This window comes from Lactuca serriola, chromosome 3 (genome assembly GCF_051521515.1).
Source record: "Lactuca serriola cultivar US96UC23 chromosome 3, Lser_US96UC23_V15, whole genome shotgun sequence".
NCBI lineage: Eukaryota > Viridiplantae > Streptophyta > Magnoliopsida > Asterales > Asteraceae > Lactuca > Lactuca serriola.
This window is the reverse complement of record NC_136410.1, coordinates 275,558,401-275,572,218: the sequence shown is the minus strand read 5'-3', so window position 1 is coordinate 275,572,218 and position 13,818 is coordinate 275,558,401.

Below are 13,818 nucleotides of genomic sequence, written 5' to 3'. Positions count from 1 at the left end.
TAACATATTGCCTTCCGGCCCATAACATAAAAAGCATACATAACATAGCAGAATATAGAACAGCCATGCATATCGGGTCAAACCCCAGTCCGAACAACCCTGCGTACATAACGTTCAATCATATAACAATTCACAGTCAACAAGTCGATCAAACAGATCACATAACATATCATCACCCTAACCAGGTTACCGACCTAACCGATCACGAACATAACATCACCCTACGTCTCAGCCAAAATACTACTTACGCACATACGCCTTTCCAGGCCATGACCTTCCGGTCCACATAATATATAACGCCTTCCGGCCCATATCATAATGCCTTCCAGCCCATATCATAATGCCTTCTGGCCCATATCAAGCAACACCATAACAGACAACTATCCGGATTTCCATCCGATAAAGGGTCGGCCTTGGTGCCATACACCCTGTCGATATAGTGAGGATAACTCACGTCGCGATTGCCGACACTCTGAACCGAAGAAGCAGACTCTCGAATCACCAACTCACCGTAAATCCCGAACTAACCACCATCACAAAAATAAACATAAGGTCAATCATACTTTCACTTATCGGGCCAAGACCAAAGTCCCAATCTCACACAAAGTCCCACATTGGCCCAATTTACCAAATTGGGCCAACCTCACCAAATGGGCCTAGATCCAATATCCATAAAACTAATTGGGCCCAAAGTACTCTATTCATATTTTCCAGACTTGGCCCAAACACCAACAACCCACAATTGGCCCGACACAAAAGCCCAAAAAGGAAGTCCACAGGAGGAGTACACTGGGCGTACTCTCCTTGGTACGCTGGGCATACTGCAAAGATCGCCAAAAGAAAACGGGACACTGGCTCGCTACGCAGGGCGTACTCGAAGGTTACGCGGGGCGTGACAGCGAGATCCATTAAGCCCTTTCTAACCTCTTAATGGCTTAAGCTCTTAAGCCCAAACTTCAGATCCAAAGGTCAAATATGAGTAGAATTCATAAAGTCTCAGACTTTAACACTTGGGACGTCCTTAAGCCCTTAGTCCAAGGTCTTAATCCATTAAGACCTATATAACTCATACATGGAATAACTACAACCCTTGGGACCTCATTTTTATCACTCAAGACCTCTCCAAAGGTCTGAAAGGATAGATAATCTTGGCCAAATCGAGCTATACAACAAGGAGAGGACTTTTGGGACAAGAATGGAGACAAAGCTTCAAAATACATAGATCTATGCCATAAGAAGGTGAAGCAAGAAACTTTATACCTTAAACCAGCTCCAAAGGGTGGTATTTCTTCAGATCCACAAGCTCCACACGTTCTTCTTCTTCTTTGACAACTTCCCTTTTCTCCTTCAAGCCTTTCTTTTACCAACAAGAGCTTCCCAAGGTCAAACACACTCAAATATGGAGGGAATACGAGATCTAGGGTTTCTCTGGGGTTGAAGATAAGCTTATGGAGGCTGAGGGGTGAACCATCATGTTCCTTATATGGTGGCTGTCCCTAAAAATAGGGTTTGGGGTTTCTGAGAGTACGCTGGGTGTACTCACCCGGCTACCCGCAAACATTCATTCCATTCGGCTGGACGTACGTCCAGCTTACGCTGGGCGTACCCAGCCACCTTTCAAAACACAAAAGCATGAATGCATGCCATGCATGCATTTGGACCATTTCCTTCGTATTCCACAAGGAACTATAAACAATGGTCAACTTCGAGTCACCGCAACTCCTCTAATCAACTCCCACTCTCAAATAACTTTACATTCATACGAGGGTGACTAGAAGCCCAAAAAATTTAACACATACACTCGTCCGAAACCTACTCGGATGAAGCTCATTTATCGAAAGGGACCAGAATTACCCTTCCTCTTAAATCTCAGGGACTTATAATTGAACACTCGAAGAACGGGGTGTTACAATTCTCCCCCACTTAAATTAGGCTTCGTCCTCAAAGCCTGCAACTACTCTAATTCAGAACTTCCCCTGCAACGCACTACCTGGCACTAACCAAACCAGGTCCCTCAAGGTACAACCATCGAAACCCGAAACTCACTTCCTCCTTTCTTGCGGTGTCTTGACCACCGTCTCAAGTCGGTCACCGATTTTACCCTCTGATAGTCACACTCAACAATCGGGTACTACCCATGATGCAATACTGCTCCAGATCACAATAATCACTCGACCCATATGAGCTAGAAATAACCATGAACCACCGGATTCCTGATCCGAATCCAACTATATCCACTCTGAGCTGACAGAAGGACACATTCTTCAGTCACAGAGCAACTCCCACGAGTTCTCTTCTTGCAATCACACGCACACGCTGAACCAGCCCTAGCACTCTCGGGTTGGGAAAAACCCGCCACAGTGACGACATCTCTAACATCCCCAGGAGGAATCACCACTACATACACAACTCCTTGATTAGAATCAAGCTGGGAATCCCAGACTCCATCCCAGTATCCCTCCTGAGGCTCTTGGCTCTACCCCGCGGAATCCCTCCCGCGTCCTCAGCAGACATCCCATCATGATGTCATTCCATACCATCATCGCAATCATGCTGCTCAATTACCACCGTCGGACGACTCCGATCATAACTCTACACTGCCGATTTCACTTCCGTGAATTTACTCTTCCTCTCGGAGCTACACTCCTCTCTCTCTTTCCTCACCAAGGAGATCCACTTGGCTGCCTTGTCAATATGACAAGTGCCACGGTGCTCACCTAACGCTGCACCACCCCTTTATAGCATAACCGCTATCCATGCAACACACATGCTCTGAATCTCCTCGCAAGGACTCTCGAGTCCATGCACCCTCTCCACTAATCAAGATCAATACCTGGGGCCAGACCTTCTAGTGCTAACACATCGCGACGTACTCAATCCATTTCCTCGAACTGGACTAACAACACCTGCAGAGTCTTCAGCATGACTGGACCGCCCTCCAAGGCCTTCAGCCTGACTGATACGCCTTCCGACCTTCAGTCTATCCGGACCGCTCAACTAGCATTCATTATTCCGGGCTATCTCTCCGGGAATCCTCCCATGCATACTGTTCTAGCCCTTTAAGAGTTCCGAACTCTATCTCCAACATACATACTCAATCCCGGCCTGATCCCAGGACCTCCACACTCAAATGCCCCAGGTCTGTAATCCGCCCCGTATGCCTGCTACTCACCCATACCAGTCCTCTCTCGGCTGAAATAAATACCGCCGAAATCTCAAGCAGTTAAACAACCTCTCAAGTCTATCAATCATCCGGAGAATTTCCAATTCTCCCCCACTTAGGGCACTGACTATCAACCACCGGCCGCTAACACTGACCTCCTAAAACAACCTTGCACAAAACCCATTTCCACACTAATCAATCTGTTCAAAAGGAACTCGATCTCTAATTATCCACTCCTCAGATTGCAGATGCTTCCCGACATTCAAACCAATGCCGCATCTCTAATTATCCACTCCTGTGTATATGTCAGTGCTAGTAGGACTATAGTTAGCTGTCTGGTGTTGTATGTGGATGACATACTACTCATAGGAAATGACATCCAACCTTGTAGGAGGTCAAGTCCATGCATGGGAAGTGTTTCTCTATGAAGGACCTCAGAGAAGCTGCCTATATTTTAGGGATAAGGATATTAAGAAACATAAGTAAAAGAATAATAGGAATTAGTCAAAGTACCTACTTGGACAAGCTGCTGAAACGTATTAGCAGGGATAACTCCAAGAAAGGTGACTTACCTATCCAAGGAAACTATAGCTGATTCAACATGTTGGGCTGGGTGTTTACCCTGAATGGAGGAGTAGTGGCGTGGAAGAGTTCCAAGCAGGAGACTATAGCTGATTCAACATGTAAATTAGAGTACATATCAGCAAGAGAAGCATCAAAGGAGGTGATATGGTTGAATAACTTCATCCGAGACCTTGGGGTTATTCCAACCATAAAGGAACCTGTTGGAATTTTCTGCGATAATGAAGGGGCGATTGTCTTAACCAAGGATTTGAGAGATCATGGAAGATCCAGACAGATCGACAGAAAGTACCACTTCATAAGAGATCAAGTTGAAGAAGGGAACCTCGTGGTAAAGAGGATATCAACAGAGGACAACCCAACAAATCCCCTAAAAAAGGGAATGACTAGGGTTAGGCACTTGCAGCATGCGAGGGGCATTGGGCTAAAGGATGATATTAGTTTTAGTGATTAGATAAACCAAAACATATAATAGCTAAATTGTAATTGACATTTGATGGTAAATAAAATGCGTTTTATTTATAAGTAAAGTTACTATCTTGTGTCACTTATTTACTATTTTTTCACTTTGCAGGTTTTGACTTGCAGAATAAATAAGATTTATTCAAACTATCTACAGTCGTTCATACTTTTGAAGTTGATATGAAAGAAGATTGCCATGAGTTGGCTTGTAGGATTGTCTAAGGAGTTTGGCATTGCAACAGGTTTGCTACACCATTCATGAGTACTTTTGAAGTAAGATTTGAGTATTAGATCAACCCGCACTCACTTGAATCACTTCATGGAATTTATCATGAGTGATCGTGAGACGATAATATCATATATATGTCTTAAAACCTAGATATATGAGTTGCTGAATATGAGTTAATCAAGCATTGCTGGCACGAAAACGAATCAGTAACTTGATGTTATAAAACGTGTCATTGTGCATGACCTAATGAGTAGTTAGTACAAGCATATAAAGTCGAAGTTTATTTGTTCCTTTTATCCTAAGAGGATTAAAAGCGATATCTTAGGCCCTTGATGATTTTGTTTTGAATTATGTGTCGGGCTCGGTCAGAACTAAATTGATGCGTTCAATTATGTTCCATGTCAGACAAATCGGAAATCGGGAAACAAACTGTTGTACATTAAGTATGAAATTGTTCCATGTATTTGTCCAGCTGATATCTTGAGAACAAAGGAGTATATGACCCCTTATCTAAAGGATGTGTCACTGACTGGGACAGAGTTGACAACGGCTATTGGAAGCTTGTGATTGCTAAGTCAGATGCTGAAGTCATATAGGCAGCTATAATTATTAGACTTATCTAAGTAGGAGATTGTTGAATTTGGTGTCTAAGCCCATAACTATATATGGTATGTACTTGAACCGATAGTAGCATGTTCCTTTTGGGTTGCCTTCACTAGTGTAATTTTGTAGGATAGCTTTACGAGAATATGGTTACTTACGATTTATTAATATATTATATGTATAATATATTAATATGGTTATTTAATTAGTATTGTCCAAGAATTAATTTGGAATTAATTTTGTGGTCAAAAGAGACTAATTAAATATGGAGGGATTGATTATATACATCAATGATACTTATTGTTTGGGCATAGTGATCCATGATTATCTAAGTGGGTTAAACAAACAATATAACCCATAGATAGTCCATAGAGGTTAAACCCATGGATCATAGGAATGTGGAAAGCCATGGATCATTAGGGTTTAGATAATGTAACCCTAGTAGTTGCCACAACTATAAATAGCCCTCTCCATGCTCCAAAATCTGTTGCACCTTCAACAAAGACAAATAACTTATTTTCTTAGAACCTCCTTTTGCATATTGGTGTTTGTGAACCATTAGACACATCATACTTGAGGTGCTCAACCTTTCAAAGGTCAGGAACTCTGCCCTACTCAAGAGGTAAGCATCCTAACCAAATTATTATTATATAGCTTTAATTGTATGCAAGTTAGGGTGAATGATTTGGAAATACAAAATGCATGTATAATTAGAGGAAACATAGATCCAAATCATTTAGGGTTGCATGTGCACTTAGGAAGTGTTATAATGCTCAAAACCCAACAGACTGAATCCCTCAAACGAAGGCTCTAATACCAACTTGTAACATCCTATAAATGTAGATAATTTTTTTAACTTATTCCATTCATAAGAAATTGGTACGATTTTATTGAAAAGAGTCACATTGTATCATAATATAAGATTACAAATCCCAAAATCACTAAGTGGGGAAAAACATGGAGTCATGCGGTACGATCAAGCAGGGCCCTTCCCCTTCAAGCTACAACTACCTGAAACAGAAACTGGAAACTGTAAGCACAAAGCTATGTGAGATCCCCCAACATAACACATACCAATCAAAATTACTACACAAAATACTAAACAAACATAGCGCCAATAATATTTGGATGTTAGGCTACCCCTTTGGTCTATTTCAACCAGATATTGTCAAGCATATTTGGGTGTTGGCCTACCCTTTGGTCTATCTCAACCAGATATTGCCAAGCATATCTGGCTTCTGGCCTACCCCTACGGTCTATTTCAACCGGATACCCGATCAATTTCACCCCTACTACTACCACATAATATCATAAAGTAACCACTAAGTCATCGTAGAAACACATACACGACTGCCAATTATCATAAAGAAAATCATCATGTTGTAACATCAATAGTGGGCCAGCCTTGGTGCCTTCGACCCATGGCTACTACGAAGGAAAACTCACCTCAAACTGTGGGAGAAATATTGTTCTCATCGGATGACTCGTAAACTCCTTTACCTATCGTACAAGCATAAAATCCTAATTAACAATTAGGTCACATTCTAACCTAATGATCCAAAAACCTAATATCTTACTTAAGGCAAGAGGTTCCTTTATTGGGCCTCCTTTTCCAACGCCCAAATCCATAACAACCGAAAAGTATCCAAGCCCAACAAAAGCTTCTAAGGCCCATTATGGCCCAAATACATCTAACATGGTCCTAGGCCCAAAATACCTTGTTACAATAGATGGACTTCAGGCCCAACAAAATTGAGAACTTAAAAATCATTTTTTCCCAATGACTACATACACGCAGTGTACTCGACATATACGCCCAATGTATGTTGGCATTGACCTGGAATCGAGGTGTTGACCCAGTACACGCAACGTACACGGATTATGCCCATCACATTGCTCTGCAGACCCAAAACCACCTCCATGACTTATTCCATTAAGATCTAACTCCCAAAACATAGATCCAACCCACAGAAACGTCTTAAGCCATAAAGTTGCAAACTTTATGCTTTTGCATGGATGGACGGGGTTCAAAACATGAATCAAGTCCATATGAACACTTGGTTGGTTCCTAACACATGAATTGTTGTGGCTTAACCAACAAGATCTAATTTTTATGAATCAAAAGCACTCCAAGATCTCAAAAGGACAGCTCATACATATTGAAGTTCCTTAGCTCCAAGAATTAAAACTATGGGATAAAAAGATGACATTTTCCACCCTAAATCTAGATCTAAGCATGCAATGGTCAAGTTTCAAACTTTATACATTCAAAGAGCTGGAAATGGTGCCAAAATTGTGGGTCTACAAGCTCATACCTTTCCCTTGCTTCTTCCCAAACTTCCTTCTTGTTCAAAACCAACAAAGATCACCATAATCACCATGGTATGATCACAAATGCATGAAAGAGGGTTAGGGTTCAAGTCTGACACTAAAAGGATAAAGGAGGCTGAGAGGGTAAATATCATGAAGGACTTATGGTCTTTACCTTGAGTACGCCCAACTTAAGTGGGCAGAGTATACGATTAAGTTTTAGCTAGTACGCTAAGCGTACTAATAGAGTACGCCCCACATACTAGCCAAAGGATCAATATTTCAAAGATTTTGATTAAAGAGTGTTAAAAAGGAAAGATACAAAAATCTGAATGTTACCGATCGGATCCTAGTGTTACATAGAACTACCGTATCTAAACACTAGCATTTCATTCGAAATGCCAGGGGTGAAAACCTGTTCCTTCATGCAATTCCAAGGGCAATATCCTGGTCTTCCATAAAGGAGCTACAACGTAAACTAGTATCGTACATACTATAATGAAAACACTCACCTCACAAATGTTGTCAACTGCTAGCAAGCACACACGCAACTGAACTGCGGGTGCTACATACCTCCTAAATATCCACACAAGGTAAACTCTTAATATACCTTCTAAAGCTTTCGATTTGATAAAAATTCAATAGTGAAAGTCAATGGTTAAGCTAAACTCCAGTTGACCTGCACTTCATAGCCAACGAATGGCCACATCCTGGCAACCCTACTCGCTCTTAATCAAATTCTCATGCCATATCATGGAAAACTATAATGTAACATCCGGATTCCCATGTATCTTATTTTATGCATTTATATTGAGTTTTTGGAGAGAGACTCGGCGAGTAGGCGCTCAGACTCGCCGAGTAGGATCGCGGATGGTCAGACTGATTTAACGACGGACTCAACGAGTCCATTTGCGGACTCGGTGAGTCCATGCTGTTTAATGAAACCCTAATTCCCGGGGTTTAGGACCTATTTAAAAGGGCTTATAGCCACCATTTGCGGCTACCAGACCCCTGAGAGGAACCCTAAGAGATCTAGAGAGTTTGTGAGGAAGAAGAGGTCATTTTTGATCCTTGTGTGGGTGTTTTTACAAGAAGAAGGTGGCCCAGGAAAGAGGGAACTAAAGAGGGTGCTATTCCGTGGATTTCAGAGTCTAGGGACTTCATACGGAGGTATATATTTCGATCCTTCTTCAGTTTGGTGTTAATCTTTGAGAGTTAGGGTTTCTAGCCCCTTTAGAGTATGGATTGTGGTGCAATTGGTCCCTTCTTGTGTTGAGACTTTGGATCTGGATCTAAAGTGGTCCAGATACCTTAACTCCTCAATCTTTATTGGTTTCATTGGGAGATATGAGCGTGGGATGGCATATTGAGGCTATTTCTTCAAATAGAGCCATTAGGTCTTTGCATGGGCATCAAGATCCAAACTTTACATGTTTATCTTGATTTAGGAGGTCAAATCTATGGATTAGAGGAACATATCTGACCTCAGGAGGTCATTTGAGTTTGAGCATGGATTGAACTCGCCGAGTCCAAGAACAGACTCAGCGAGTAGGATAGTTTTTCCCATGAATCACACAGATGGAAACTCGTTGAGTTGGGGAAGTGACTCAGTGAGTCATTGGGGATTTTGAGGCATGAGTTCATGACTGAACTCGCCGAGTCACAATTGTGCACTCGGCGAGTCTGGTCAAAGGGTTAACCATTGACTTTATTGACTTTTAGGGTATGGTCAACAGTTGGACTTGTGAACTGTTTGAAGGGTAAAATGGTATTTTATCCTTCTTAGAGGACGTGTGAGGATTTAGTCTAGCCTGAAGAGCTGTTATTAATTAGGATGATTGTTTATGTGTTTAGGCAGAAGCTAGATCGGTGTTACATGAGCAAGATATTACTGAGACATCCGAGGTGAGTCTTCTCACTACACTTTACCTTGAGTGGTAATTAGAGTTATGTGATATAATTATTGCATGCTATCTATATGATGTGTTGCACTGCATTATTACTATGTGATTTATGCCGTGTGTACATCAGAGTATACCAAAGTTAGAATCGGAAGGTTCACAGTGCTAGGACCAAAGGCTCCATAGAGTTAGGGCCCAAGTGCCCATAGAGTTATAGCCTTGAGTGGCTAGTATGTGTTATGTGACAAACTGAAATTTCCATTATGTACAAACATGTTAAGTCAATAGAAGTCAGAGAAGTTGCTGTTAATTTTTAGACTTTTTAGGATAAGTTTGATTATTTCAGGATTCACACTTTAGTGATATCAGGAGAGAGGATGCACTAGGGTTATTGTGCAACACTGTTATTCCAAAACTCTAAGAAATTAGAGTTTACTGCCTGAATAAAGTATTTTCTGCCAAAAACCCTAAATTTGAGAGTATATATATGAGAACTGGTCATTATTTACACTTTTTCCAAATCTCAAGTTCCAAGTCCCATTTCTCTCTCAAGTATCATCCAAAAGTTTTTCGAGATCTTTGATCTAGTAAGTGTTTCTAGCTTTCTTAAGTTGTTAAATGACTTAATCTAGTGTTTTAGCGCACTTCTAACCGTGAAACCATTCCAAAAGGGTCAATCTTCAATTTACACCAAGAACACAAACTAGTATTCTTGGACTTTTGGCTCATTTCAAGCTTCCATATCGTAAGTGTTTCTATCCTAGAGTATCATACTGCTTAGTATACGTCCTTACATCAAGAAAATCACAAGAAACACTATGACTAAGGGTTTTTACGGTCCAAGAACATCTTGGGCCGTAAACCCTTCTTAAGAGGTCAAAAATGGCCCTAGTCCCTTCACAAGCTTAGGAAACTAGTCTAGATTTATTCATTGATATGTTTGGGACTTGAAAACATCAAAAGGACATAAATAATATGGGTTTATGGCCGAAAACACATGGAGAAGTGGTCCATGGGCCGTAAACTACATATATAGGTGTTTTGATGCCACAAACACTTGCATAGGCTTATACTTCAATGTAGGAATGCTTACAAGATTACAAAACAACTCATGGTCAAGAAGACATGAGTTTACGGCTGTAAACTCAAGAGTTTACGACCGTAAACTCAATGGTTAATGGTCTTTAGGGAGTAAAATCATATTAGGGGTTCCCTTGAACCCTAAGCTCAATAGCTTTGTCCTACAACACTTAGATGCACTCCTTAGCACTTATAACACTTATATAAAGTGTTTATCATGTCTTAGGATGTCTTAACTTTGTTATTTAGTTGTTTAAAGGCTAACTGGTTACATATATGTGATATTATATGTTAACTAGGATCATAGAGTGTGTACAAGTCTTCACTTGACACCTAGCATCCTATACAGTCCGTTCAATCCCAACCACTTGCTGCAGGTGAGTTCATACCCCTTAATCAATGATTTAGATGTTTTTAAATGCTTTTATGTGTGGGGTGGATACAATTTGAATCATGCTAGTTATTATATTAATCACATTTGATTAATAAGTAGCATACAAAAGGTTTTCCTACTCTTTTAGCTGTTTTACCAAACAATTTACTTCAAATGGTTTTCCAAAACATTTTACTTATTTAAAACTCTTTGTTAAACTGTCTTTCATACTAAATGTATCTTTTCAAACGCTATTACAGTTATGATTCAAAACAAATGTTTTCATTATACTTTACACTGTTCTTATCAAACAAATTGCTTTCAAATTGTTTTACAATTTGACATCAAGTCATACCTTTTTAGATACTAAACTTTTCAATGTTTTTACAAAACTTCTTTTATGCTTTTATATTGTCAATTGCATGCCTATATATGTATAGTTATATAAGTAATGCTTAAAGGACTTACGATGGTTAGCCCACTTTATTTCCTTTTCCCCGTTGGGATGTGGTCTGGTAAGGTATCGGGTATCCTTCCGAAGGTCGTTTAAATATTAGTTATATATCTGGTGTACATATATAATCATAAAGGTTCTTCCAGTCAGTTCAATACCCTTGGGTAGAAAGGGTATACTTCCATGTTCATACGTACCAGTTACATTACTAGTAAGCTACCGTATGGGTAGTTTAGGAGGATACTAATACTATTACTAGAATGCGGAATCATACCACAAGTCAGTTCATTTACGAGTCTATACATGCTAGATAGGGAGAGAGCACACATTACAGCTAGTACACGCAGAACATTACAGTACATTACTATACATGATAGATATGGAGAGAACACACATTACAGCTAGAACACGCGGAACATTACAGTACATACAGACTAGACAGAGAAAGAGTACACTTTATGGGTAGCACATTCATTACATGTACTTTCATGCAGTTATGTGAACCATTAAGCGGGTCATGGCACTTCCTGCCATGACCGTTTTTGTATGGCGAGTCTCCTTAATTAGGGAGCGTATGAGTTTACGTATAGGTCTATACTAGATTGACTATCCTACACCTTGCTGCTCGCTACAGTGGGACTTCCAAGTCTACGGGTGCCAAATGTCATTTCTTACGGCGTCTTACATCGTCGTTTTATTAGAGTCGGTAGCGGGATACAAGTCGATCACATGTTACTTTAAATTAAAATATATTTAAAGTAGTTAGTACGGTCATATTTATTTGATACTGCACCATAGTACTATTTCATTTTCCCATTACATGCACCTCGTGAACATTCACACGATGCACGGTAATGTAGAAGCTATATTTTTGTTTAATGATAGTTGGATTTGGGAAAATACACACTCTTACAAGAGACACACATAACTACTAGATGCCTTGGTAGAAGGCTACTCTCAGTAGGAAGCATAGGGCTTTCTAGGATGTTCAAAACGTTTTCATACTTACATTTCATATACGTACAAATACTTACATTTCACATACGTACAAATACTTACATTTCATATACGTACAAATACTTACATTTCATATACGTATAAATACTTACATTTCATACGTACAAATACATTCTTACAAATTAAGACACTAAAATACTTATGATCTCACCAACTTTAAAGTTGATACTCTCTTTCAAAATAACTTGTATCCTCGGGTCAACGGTAGACAGGTACAGATGCAATGTTTAGAGAAGATGGAGCTTGTTGAAGACTCATCTTTCATTTTGATTTATACTTTACTGTCTATTAGACATATCAGAACACTTGTATTAAAATTATATTATTAATGCAATGGATGATGTTATTGCTTGTTTACTACTATTCATTGTTGGGATACTGTACATGACGTCCTCCACCCCAGAACGTTTCCGCCGTTCATGGTTTTGGGGTGTGACATATTATGTGTGGTATATTGGGGAACTCACTAAGCCTCGTGCTTACAGTGTTTTGTGTTATGTGTTTCAGGTTCTAGTGAAGATCGCGGGAAGGCGCCGACATGATCAGTACACACACAGGCACGGAGTTTTATTGATGTGTTATGATCTTCGGGATTTGTAATAAGATAATGTTGATACATTGTTTTCATGGAAGTGATTATGAATGAATTTATATGGTGTTAAAAAGTGAAAAATTGTATGAATTTTTACGGCGTTACATGTAATGGCCGTGTTTCTAGGATAAAAGCATTGATGATGATATAATAGTCTATGTCAACCATTGGAATTCGTTTTGAAGTATTAAGAATGACTTATTTGCTTTAAACTTATTATGATTAAGGATAAACTTAAGCGTTGATAATAAATATTATATAAAGCTGATATCTATGGAAAAAGTTTTGGTGGTTGAAACAAGGATTCCGAAGATATAAAGAACGCCGAAATCCGATTTATAACGAAGAAGTTATGTCCTGTCGAAGATTCCGAGAAAAAGAGTTTTTCGAACCGAAACTCTTCCCGCGTGAAGCCCAGTTTTTTGAGAAAATATCTATGTTTCATCAAATAATATTGTTTTAAGGGACGAAGTGTTGTCCAATCATCTTCTTATAAAGTGAGTGTATAGTTACTTTCACCTTACACATAGATATGAAGTATTTTATATTAAAAAACGTGAGATATGTATATATGTTGTTTGTTTATTTGAGAAGGATGTTGAATGAATGTTTTATACATGTTTAAAATAATTTAAAATGTATATATATTCTATATACGAATATGTTAGGTAAAACATGGATAGATGAGAGAATGTTTTATACAGATTTAAAAACGTATAAGATTTTACATCTACAAATATGTTGGGTAAAACAGGGGTTGATAAAGAATCAAGGATGAAAGTACGGTATAGATGTACATTGGTAGCTATGAATTTAGTATGGTATAGATGTGAGTTGGTACCTATGGATTTAGTACCTTGATATCTATAGACTTAGTGCTTGTTATATAAACACTGGCGACGATGTGACTTCGTGCCTATTTGACATAAATTGTTGAGGAAAGCAGTGTTGTCAGCCCATTGGTTACCTTATTTGACGTAAATTGTTGAGGAAAGCAGAGTTCTCACCCCATTAGTTGCCTTATTTGACATAAATTGATGAGGAAAGCAGTG